Source organism: Lynx canadensis, chromosome C1 (assembly GCF_007474595.2).
Source record: "Lynx canadensis isolate LIC74 chromosome C1, mLynCan4.pri.v2, whole genome shotgun sequence".
Taxonomy (NCBI): Eukaryota; Metazoa; Chordata; class Mammalia; order Carnivora; family Felidae; genus Lynx; species Lynx canadensis.
Genome location: NC_044310.1, coordinates 160,791,377 through 160,803,842, shown reverse-complemented (window position 1 = coordinate 160,803,842; position 12,466 = coordinate 160,791,377).

Sequence of the window (12,466 nt, the reverse complement as noted above, 5' to 3'; positions counted from 1 at the left end):
TCACAAAGCCCCACTTAGATGCTTTTCTAAGGAAAAAATGCCTCAAGCCACTGGGGGAGGGGCAGAAATAAAGACTCACTGCAAAGATAGTTTGACTGCCATGGAAAGGAGAGGCAGAATCACTTAGAAATCCCACCCTTCTCAGAAATACAAGAAGACTGAGGTTGGAACAGAGTTAACACCCAGCAACACTAAGTAATAAGCAATGGCAGTCTACTCCTTGGGGATAGGCAAGAGTGGTGAGAAAGTCACCTTTGTGGTGCAGGCACACAGGAAGGCTAAAATCTGAGGGTAGAGCAGCAACATTGAGAAAAGTCCTCTGGTACCCAAGCCCTAACCTGAGTACAAGCTACTACTAGAGGACTTCGAAGCCAGTTGTCCGCAGAAGCTAACCACTGCAACAAAACCCAGTTCAACTGCTAATAATTCAACCCCACACACAGAGTCTAGCAGAGGAAAAGGGATGTCCATTTCCAGGCAAAAAAAATCCACTTATCTCTGTCACTAGTATCCTACATGCAATGTCTGGTGTTCAATCAAAAATGATGAGACAAATAAGAAGATGAGGAAAAACAGTCTACTGTCGTGAGATAAAGCAATCAACAGAGCTAGACCCAGAGATGACTCAGATGTTGGAATTAACAGACAGGTAATTTAAACTATTGTTAATATGCAGAATGTTCTAGTGGAAAAGGCAGATAATATGTATGAACTGATATGGAATTTCAGAGGAAAGATGGAAACAGTAAGAAAACATCTAAAGGGAATTGAGGAAACAAAACAAGCTGGAAACAGAGATAAATATTTCTTACATCTGACACTAAGTTAAAACCCACTGAGATGCTACTACATACCTATCAGAATGTTTAAAATTAAAAAGACCTGACTATAGCATATGCTGGCCAGGATGTAAAGTAACTGGAACTCTCATACATTGCTGATGATACAAAATGATACAGCTACTTTAGAATACTTTGTATATTACTTACATATATTTATATAGATAAGCAAGTTCTATATATTTATATAATAATATTTTTTAATTTATTTTTTTAACGTTTATTTTTGAGAGAGAGATAGAACATGAGTGGGGGGAGGGGGTTGGGGCGGAGGGGCATTGGGCAGAGAAAGAGGGAGACACAGAATCAAAAGAAGGCTCCAGGCTCTGAGGTGTCAGCACAGAGCCCAATGTGAGGCTCGAACTCAAGAACCGCGAGATCATGACCTGAGCTGAAGTCGGACGCGTAACCAACTGAGCCACCCAGGCATGCCACTTAAGTAATATTTTTAAAAATAAAGTTAAATATACACTTGCAACATTGACCCAAAAACCTGTATGTGAATATTTATACTGACACTATTCATAATTACCAAAGGCTGGCGACAGCCCATTATCTTTCAGTTGGTATAAGGATAAACAAAGTGTGGCATATCCATACAATAGAATACTACTCTGCAGTAAAAGAAAAAACCACTGGTACAACCCAGCAAGTTGGATAAATCTCAACTGCATTATGCTAAGTAAAAGGAGAAAAGCTGGAAGAGCTGTATACCGTATGACTCCATTTATAGGGCATTCTGGAAAAGGCCAAGGTATGAAGCCAGAAGCAAATCAGAGGGTGCTAGAGTTGGAGGTACATGGAGGTCTTGACTACAAAAGAAACTGTCTAGATGATGGACCCATTCTATACCTTGGGTGTAGTGGTAGTGTACAAGTTCATGCTTTTGTCCAAATTCCTAGAAATGTACACTAAAAAACATCAAACTGTTACACTAAAAAAATAATAAGCAATTGCATTAAAAAATACAATAAATGAGACAGGAACTCTGCTATACAATTTTTTTTTTCAATCCTCTAGTATACTCGCTTGAAAAAAATATCAGGGGTGTCTGGCTCAAGGGTGCAGTCAAGCCAGGCTGCAGCCATCTCAAGACCCTACTTGAGCTTGAGGATCCATCTCCAAACTCACTCATGGGAGCACAGCATTAATTCACCAATACACAGGCACCTCACAACAGAGCTTCCCCTAGTTCAAGTGATGAGAGAGAGCTCAAGCAGTATCTTTTATAATATAGTCTCAGAAATAACATTCCACCATTTTTGCCATATTCTATTGGCCAACCCCGGTATAAGGTAGGAGGGAACTCCACAGGTTGTAAATATCAGGAGGTAGGGATTATTGATGCCATCTTGGAGGCTGGCTATCATAGGTAGGGATCTCTGCATTTATAAATAAATACAAGTTGTAATTTTATTGAGTTGTAAAGGATTCTTTCATAGGACTTAGAGGAACAGAAAACATTGATAAAGTGTTATTCCAACCAAGGAGAAACTCCTTAGCAACATGAAAATACTGGTTTAGTTATCTAGACTCGGAATCACAGTTCATTCAATGTCTATTTTTATCTCTGTATTTTAGATTTATTCAGCTGCTGAATGTGAAGAAAGGCCCATTTAACATTATCACAGGTATATGAGTAAATCTGAAAAACACACTTTTTGAGCTCACACATATAGTAATTCCAGTAATAAGAAAATTGTTTATTAAATTAGAAGATTAAGCCAACCTAATCAGATAGTTTACTAATGAGTGTCTATTTTAGCCACACCTGCAGAAACGGTATAGGCTGAGAAAAGTGAAGGTGAATGTGTGGGCCAAGTAAACATTTAAAAAAATCAAAGCCCTATTTCTTTTTTAAAATTTTGTTTAAAAATGTTTATTTATCTTTGAGAGACAGAGAGATAGAGTGTGAGTGGGTGAGGGGCAGAGAGACAGAGAGGGAGACACAGAATCCAAAGGAGGCTCCAGGCTCTGAGCTGTCAGCACAGAGCCCAGGTCCGGGCTTGAACTCACTAACTGCAAGATCATGACCTGAGCTGATGTTGGATGCTTAACCGACTGAGCCACCCAGGTGCCCCTCAGAGCCCTATTTTTAACATAGTTCCACCATCTTTTTATTAATGAGCATGCCATCTACACATCTGCATTTCCTAAATCTCAAGGGCAGGTTTTCAATTTTATTCATTTCTGCTACTGGATTGAATTTTTTAAAATTATAAATGCTTTATAAATTTGTGGCAACTTTAAAATAAAGGCTAAAATTAAAATATAATGAAATGTCTCCTGTCACCTTAAAATTATTAATCATAATTATGATATTCCAGATTGTAATATACACATTTATTAAATGCCTTAGAAAAATAGCATGATAGTTTTAATTATTTCATCTATAGATCACTATACAAAGAATACATATTTAACCATTGAAGTCCAGCCCTTCAAAGCTTCTTAAAACATACATTTTTGAGATGATTATGATTTTGTCTGGATGTTGCCGTTACATTCTGGTTTTTATTATACTACTTTTTGGCCAGCCAGTTCACGTAAAACAGCTTTCATTTTTTCCTTATAGAAATAAACTTTCACTCAAAGGTGGAAATGTATTAAAAGCACTGAATAGTCTTCCACCATGTTTTGTTTTCTCTGTGTCCTACCCTACTGATTCAGTATCCAGTCACAAAGGTTGTAGTTCTCTGAGGGAGGCAGTTGTCACATAATGCTTCAAGCTTATGTGAAGGTTTCTCACAAAAAGGCCCAGCCAGGTTTTGTGTTCCTGGGCTGTCTAAAAAGTTTAGATAAAATACACTGTGGGTCTGAGAGGTCTCCATTGTGTTCTTCAAATTAGTGGTTGTTATAGGAGCTGTGTGAGTTTAAAGGGGATTAATTTCTGGGTCTTCAAATTCTATATTATTCATGCTTAAATCTGACATGTCTGAGAACATGTGCTTGATCAAGGCACTGTGCCAGTCTCCTTTCCAGCTTCTCATTCCCGGTGACCTTTACCCTACTGCATAAAATAAGGGCAGACTCCTCACTCATTCGGAATCCCCAGGGTACAAGGGCCTCCAGGGAAGCTACTTTGATCAAAGCAGTGATTTGTGTCTCAGCTGGATAATTTCAAGAAAGAGGAAATAAAAATTCCCACAAGTATTTCTGCTGATGAATATTACATTTTCAAGAATTCCAGACATATATTGCAACTGAGTTAGTATTTTATATTTTCTTGTATATTCATTAGGACTCATAAGAGAAAATTTGTAATTGACTATTTCACGAAGATAATGAAGGAAAATCTATATTTGTTTTTTACTTGGATACAGTTCCTACTTGTTCTTATTGGTCAACAACTTCCGACCAGTTTATTGTTATCCTGTGATGTGGTTATCAGATGTATGTTAGCTTAACAAGAATGTTTTTGTGGATTCTACTGTAAACAATCATTAATACAACTTTTGAAAATACTGTGTGTAAAAATACCTAATAATTTATTTTTGCCACCAATTTCCACAGAATCCAGTCACATTCTAGCAATATATATCTATTGATACATGCACTAATTTAAAAAGGAAAAAGAGATCCACCTCATTAAGAGTTATACTTCTAGTAACACTCTACTTATTATGCTTAGTAATTATTAAATTTAATAGTGCATTTATGTTATTATGTTTAATTGTGTCTAATAACTGTGATGATACCTTAAATCCCTGAGAAAAATTTAACACTCAGCTTTATCAATACAGGAAGCATGTATTTTAAATAGCAACATATACATATTTTTTACTGCAGAAAAGTATGATGAGATGATTAATTTTTTTAACTTTTAATATAAAGAACAAAATTCTTTCGTTCTAAATCAGTGGTTCCAGTATTCTGTTCCCAGATCTATTGTAAAATCAGGCATTTCTTTTCATTTCTCCATTTGTCTTCATTTAGCCAAACAGAAAATAGGCATGATAATAATTTTCCTTGTGGTAAGAGATATGAGTGGAATTCCTATATGAAAAAAACCTATAGGATAGTAAACCACATTGTATGCTAAGTTACATGTGAACTACTGACAGGTTGGAATTTAAAAAATTCACTTACCTTGTTCTTTTTATATTTGCTAGAATTTATTACAGAAGAATCTGAAAATAGATGAACAACCACTGTCCCAGGGTTTTAACAAAAGAGATAATTCAGAATCTCAAAGCTTTAAGACAGGATCTTCTAACTATAGCTTTTAAACCTTTTCCTTTTACCATCTTACTATGATGATATTTTACATAAACACACATGTATTCTTTTAACAAAATATGAGAAAGGCAGATTAAGAATTTTAAAATTTCATATTTTTAAATCTTCTATAATCTCTGCCCCTCCTTTTGAGCCAACAGTTCTTAACAGCCTTCTAGAAATTTGTAGATACATAAATTGCCTGGACCACAATTCCTATTTTCATCACCAAGTGGTACTAACTATAGTTTCTTCATTAAGGAAATGAAATATATTATTTTATTCACACATTTAACAACAACAAAAAAGTAGTCAGCATTTCCTGTGGACCTAGCCTGTGCTAAATTGCTAGGCAGAGAAGTGGCATTACCTTATGTGGGAGGGTAAACTGGAGGGGAGGGGTATGTACAATTGGGGATAAAAGTGATTAATGCAATATGTTGGTACTCAGAGTCTGGAAGTGGATCTGGAAGGTCTGGAAAGAAACTGAAAGATTATACAGTTCTTAATCTCAGTCACAAAAGGTATCTTTAATATTCAACATTGTCATGAGGACAATTACAGAAATCGAAGGAGAGAAGAAAATGTCAAGTGAAATTTGGCATAAGTCAAAAATTCAGTCTAGGCTTAAAGATGATTATCTCCAGGGGTGCCTGGGTGGCTCAGTCTGTTAAGCATTTGCCTTCGGCTCAGGTCACCGATCTTGTGGTACGCAGGTTCGAGCCCCATGTCGGGCTCTGTGCTGACAGCTAAGAGCCTGGAGCCTGTTTTGGATTCTCTCTCTCTCTCTCTCTCTCTCTCTCTCTCTCTTTCTCTCTTTCTCTGCCCCTCCCCCGTTCATGCTCTCTGTCTCTGTCTCTCTCTCAAAAATAAACATTAAAAAAAATTTTTTTTAAAGATGATTATCTCTGAGCCTACCTTTACAACATAGGAAAAAATTTCAGGTATGCAGTAAAAGTAAAAATAGTTGAACAAATAACTTTCCACATCTCTTCCAACAATAGACTTGTATCAGGTTATACTCCAAGCCCAGAATTAAATTAAAAGAGTTTAGTTATGTGGTTGTGCTTGCTTAATGGCATCAGTCTTCACCACAATGTGGGTATAATAGCTAATCCAACTGACAATTAGAACATCCTTGCTTCTAACGGGAAGGCTTTGCACCCCTCAAGGGTGAAGGGTAGGGCAGGGTTGAATAAAAGACTGAGAGCCACCTGTGTGTAGTTTGAGTCCTTGGACAAGGTCACTAATTTTGACACCTCCAGCAGAGGGCAGGCAGGTATAGGGAAAAGAGAGATTTCTCAATTTCATTTACAGGCAGTCCTTGCTTTGCACCACAGTGCACCATCATAAAAATGGCCGTGCAAGCTGAAACTGCAAAGCAAACTTAATAGGTGGTGGGAAAATTATGCTTGTTCTATGATCTTTAAAATTTTTTGTCAAGACATTAAAACTCTCTTACTGTTAGTTATAGATATATGGGGAAATAGTAAAATTAGTATCTATTTAGTACATTATGATTTAAAACATTAGGAGCATTGAGTTAAAGTGTTTTATTTCTTTGTTATCAAGAGTACTTTGAACAGTGCTTGCCTAACTGTTGTTGAACTTAGGAAACAAGTATCTTTTCTGTGCCTTCCCTAATTTCTAAATTTGGGTCAGCTTCTAACATGTTATCCTTCAGACTTTCAATGTCAACATCTTCAAGATCTTTAACAGTAGCTCTTTGGGACTAGTGCTCTGGAAGGATACCTCACACACTGTTTCAATAACTAGTCTTGCCTCAGGTACCAAACCAATGACCTGGATATGGAGAATTTATGAATCTCTGCCAATCCCTGCCCAGACCCCCTGCTAACCTCTATCTAAACCACCCCTTGATTAACTCCTCTGCAACTGACCTCGTGCAACCCAAGTACTCAAGCCCTTAAGGAACTCATTTGATTAAATTCATTTGGACAATTGCCACCTACCAGACAAGTTTCTATTAAACACAGCTTTAAAAAATTTTTTTTACTCAAAATATATTACCAGTTTTCTATCAAGACAATGTTTTGCAGGGACTTTGACACACAAATATGGATAGAAACATCAGAAGAAATGGCTGGCAAACCAGAAAATGCTTGTATCTGGGGAGGAGAAATTAGACGGTGAGGGAGAATGGAACAGGTGACTATTTTTGTTATAAGCCATGACTTTCTACACCATGTGCATCTATTACATGGTTACAAATAAAAATTAAAAAGGAAAATTCTTTAAAAGCACATTTATTTCTTCTGAAATAGTGCAACAATATTCAGTTAAATTTGGTGAATGTTTATGGAACATCTATTACATGCCCAGTGTAATGCCAGGCTGCAGGGAAACAAACCTGACCTGCAAACAGGTCAAACAGGTCACAGTCACCTGAATTCCTCGAACAGAACTTGAATGGCCTTGTGGAATGAGAACCCGGTACACTGCATTTAACTTTCACAATTAGAGTATTAAAAAATTTATGGGGCGCCTGGGTAGCTTAGTTGGTTAAGCGGCCGACTTTGGCTCAGGTCATGATTTCGTGGTTTGTGAGTTCGAGCCCCGCGTCAGGCTCTGTGCTGACAGCTCAGAGCCTGGAGCCTGCGTCAGATTCTGTCTCCGTCTCTCTCTGCCCTTCCCCAGCTCCTGCTCTGTTTCACTCTCAAAATTAAGTAAACATTAAACAAATTTTTTTTAAAATTCAGACAGGGTCTGTATTTGAAATCAGGTATCTTAGAAAAAATATGAAAGATTCTATGGTGTGTTTGAGGGAACTGAATGTTGTTCCTAAGCCTACATTTATTTATAGTTAAGATTCGCTGAGAAGTTCTGGTTTTATTCAGTTGAGGTCTTCTGATAATTACTCTTTTGATAGTAAGTTTTCCATGCCATTTATTAAGTTCTTGCTGTGTTCATATCTTGCAAATTTTTATTCTTTCATAGAAAATGGTACACTCATCTTGCCACAGAAATTGCCATAATTAAATTTCTAGTGACCCAATTGCAGCAACCAGAAATGAAAGATTTCTGTTATTATGACTCCTACAATTTTTTGTTTCTTGAATACCACAAGTTCCAGGGACATGAGACATACTCTAATGCATAATAGCTTTTGAAATATTCTTTTTTAATTTAGCTCCACGCCAACATGGGGCTTGAACTCACCATCCCGAGATGAAGAGTCGCATGCCCCACTGACTGAGCTAGCCAGGTGCCCCTAGCTTCTGAAATATCTTTAATGTCCCTAAAATATTAAGATATGCATTCCTTACTAAAAAGATGAAATCTCTAAAGAAAGTTTTTAGTCAAGACATTCTTTTTAAATCTCACCCCAAATTACATCTCTGTTAATCACCAACTCCTCCTCCTACGGCAGCAGTTCTTAACCTTGGTCACATGTTAGAATCTCCTGGGAGCTTCTAAAAAAAAAAAAAAAAAAAAAAAGACAAAGAGCAGTCCCTAGGGTCCAGCCCTTTAGGGCCCACCCCTAAGAAATTCTGATTTACTGGGTCACGGGAGGAGCTTAGTCATGTGTGATGCTTAAGATATCCATAAATGCAGTCAGGGTTGAGAACCATTACCTAAAATAATGTTTCTCAAAGTGTGGTCCTCAGACTAGCAGCACCAGCATCACCCAGGAACTTGTTGCCCATGCAAATCCATAGGCCCACCCACCCCACTAAATCCAAATTCTGGGGGAGGAGCCCAGGAACCTGTATTTTAACCAGCCCTCGAGGTGATTCTGATGCTCACTAAAGTTCAAGCCATTAGAATATGAAAACAGGAATTGTCAGACGAATGGTGTTATGGAATCAGGGAGAATGAAGCCAGATGGGCTGTCTTCCTGAGGTGTAGGAAGCTCTGTCATAGTCTGGGTGCAGGAGCAGGCCTTGCTGATGACGATTCTTTTTATATAATAAATTTACCCGGGATTCATCACACTTCGGTGAAGTGAGTCACGCTAACAAACTAGCCCAAGCCTATCTTATATATTTTTGTATGAGATGAGCTAGATTCTTTGGGGATAGAAGAGGAAGGAGAAGGAAAATATTGGAAATCTGGGAAGCGTGGAAATCAGGGGCTCTAAATGTAGAACATAGTGGGGGAGAAGTGACGCTGCACACCTGCGTGTAGATGCGCAGAAACAGAATGAAAAATTAAATTGGCTGGTTTTAGGAGATAATTTCATCCAGCTCTCTAAATGACACCCTGATCCTTTTATCTTTATCATAAAAGTTACACAGTAGACGGGAAGTCCCTTGCGGCAAAATAGGATCATTCATCTCATACCTGGACTATACTTCAGAATGAGCAAATGCTGACATTCTGATCATTTTATAGAATTTCCAGCATTCCATTGTGGCATGCATGGTGAGTCCCTTTGGACAATATTTTAAATTCCCTTTATTAGCAAGTAGCAGATGGTGAGGCTCCACTGTGCAGTTTTTGCTAAAATAATATCTGTGGCAACATGCAGTATGAATGATAGGCAGGCAGTTCAACTCCTAGTGAGTGGAGCCAGTAGCTTGGAAATGGGGAGGTTTCTTCCACCATGTGGCCTCAAGACAAGGATTACCTATATTTATTGAATTGTTAAGGTGACACTTATTATTTTTAAATGAATTCCCAATCTTGGGAGAATCTACTTAATTGTTGTGGTAATTAACATCTCACATGATCTCAGAAAACTATTTTAAACAGCAGACATTTGGAGTTGAGTTTGGAACCTAAAGCATCAGTGCTCAGCACATTCTAAAGATAAGGAGGACAGTTTCTCAATCCATCCTGATTAATATGATGAGTGCTGTACTCCATATAATCAAAATCTACAGAAGAAATACTCTTCTTGAAATGTCAGAGGCTCATTCAAGCTGAATTTTTATAAGAAAAAATAATGGCAGGAACCTACCTGGATAGATTGCCAGCAAATTTAAAACTAAAAGCAGTATTTAATCTTTACTTCTTCCTGTGGTTTTTCTCTGACACTCTACAGATAGAGCCAACCACAGATCTTGGAGAACTGGCCACAGAATTATTTGTTGGCCAAATGATTTTGGCCCAATGGGTTTTCCCAGGTAAAGTTGACAAATGAGAGAATTAGATTTCCTTAGGGCAGAAAATGAGTAGCATTAATATAAAGAAGTCCTCTCTAGTCAGGGTAATGTCATTGCAAGGACAAATTGGCAAATATCTTTTTATTTATCTCTTAAGTATCTTTTACAATAATTTGCCAATTATTCAAGCATAGGATAAATGGATTTATGTTAATAAATAAATTCATTTAGTAAAGAAACTTAGAAAAATACTAATTGTGATAAAGGTCTAGAAATAAGTTAGAATATATAACTTGTGAGGGGTGCCTGGGTGGCTCAGTCGATTGAGTATCCGACTCTTAATCTTAGCTCAGGTCTTGACCTCAAGATCATGAGTTCAGGTCCCACGTTGGGCTCTGGGCTGGACATGAAGTCCACTTAAAAAAAAAAAAGAATATATAACTTGTGAATATTTGGTAGATTGATACAAATGTCACCACTTTCTTCTTTTTTATACATTATATTTGTTTGAAGTTGTATAATACTCTAAGATAAGAGAGAGAGGGAGACACAGGGCCTGAAACAGACTCCAGGCTCTGAGCTGTCAGCACAGAGCCTGATGTGGGGCTCCAACTCATGAACAGTGAGATCATAACCTGAGCTGAAGTTGCACACTTAACCAACTGAGCCACCCACGTGCCCCTCATTGTGGTTTTGATTTACATTTCCCTGACAATGAGTGATGTTGAGCATCTTTTCATGTGTGTGTTGGCCATCTGTATGTCTTTTTGGAGAAATGTCTGTTCATGTCTTCTGCCCATTTTTTAATTGGATTATTTGGTTTTTTGATGTCGAGTTGTAGAAGTTCTTTATATATTTATATATTTTATCACCTATGTCATTTGCGAATATCTTCTCCCATTCAGTAGGTTGTCTTTTATTTTTGTTGGTTGTTTCCTTTGCTATGCAAAAGCTTTTTATTTTTATGTAGTGCCAATTGTTTATTTTTTCTTTTGTTTCCCTTGCCTCAGGAAACATATCTAGAAAAATGTTGTTACAGCTAATGTCAGAGACATTACTGCCCATGCTCTCTTCTAGGATTTTTATGGTTTCAAGGCTCACACTTAGGTCCTTAATCCATTTTGAATTTAATTTTGTGTATGGTGTAAGAAAGTAGTACAGTTTCATTCTTTTGCATGTAGATGTTGGATTTTCAAAAAAAAAAAGCCATTTGTTGAAGAAATTGTTGTGTGTATTTAAATGAAGCAAAAGCAGGGCTTGGAAAAATAGTAGACCCTCAACACACAGAATAAAAGAGTATTTCTTTTATTTCCTATCTTTCCATTCCTTTTTTTTTTTTTTAAGTACCTTGAAGGAACAGGATCCTAATGGCTTCTGTCATAAAACAAAATCAGGATGCTAAACTCTTAAATTCTTGAGAGGTCTCTTCTAGTCTTACAACTTTGAGAATATTGCCTTAGGTTAGCAAAGGATATTTACTTAAAGGTAGTACAGAATATAATTTTCTTAATTCAGTGCTATGAATCAGGAACGGTTTTTACTCTGGGTTTTAACTCTGGAGACTGGGAAATTCACTTCCTATAATTGAGGATAAAGAGAGTTAAGGATGGACCAAGAGTAGCTGGCTAGATCCCTCTGCCCTCCCTTGTCTCCTGCCTTCATATCTCTCTGCTGTGGTCACCCCCAGAGATGGAACAGACCCCTCACTCAAAACTGGGTCAGGTGTCCAGACTAGTGATGAGGCACATGCACCAAGAGGGTATGAATAGGTTTATTTCTCACATGTTGTGTCCTTTCAGAGAAAGCAGGACAGCCTCCCGAGAAAGACTGAAAATGGCTTGAGAGCAAGAAAGGGAGACTGGCTTTGGCTTTTATTGCGGTTAGGCAGCCCCCAAAAACAGAGTTCAAAGTTCCTTGGCAGCAGTCATAGCTTGCACATTCACCTTCTATGGGAATTAGAACCTCCAACCCTGCAGAGTCTGGAATTGTGGGGATGAAAAGTACACAATCTTACCGTGGGTCATTAAGAATGATGGTAAGTGGGGCTACTTTTCTTTTGCTCTTTGTTCCCAGAAACACATATTTTATCCCTTTGAGGACACAGTGGTATACAGGTCTCTGATTTAAAAGCCCCATCTGACCAATTATTCTGGACCACTCTTGGTACTACCTGTGTTAGTTTGGGTTCTCTAAGAAGCAGATGCTAAAATGGAATTAGATATGTAAAAGAATTATTGCAGAAAACACCTGTTAAGGATAAAAGAGGAGAGCACAGAAGGAGGCAGAGGGGCACCTTTAGACCATGATGCAGATCCGACACCTGAAAAAGGAAGGAAGATC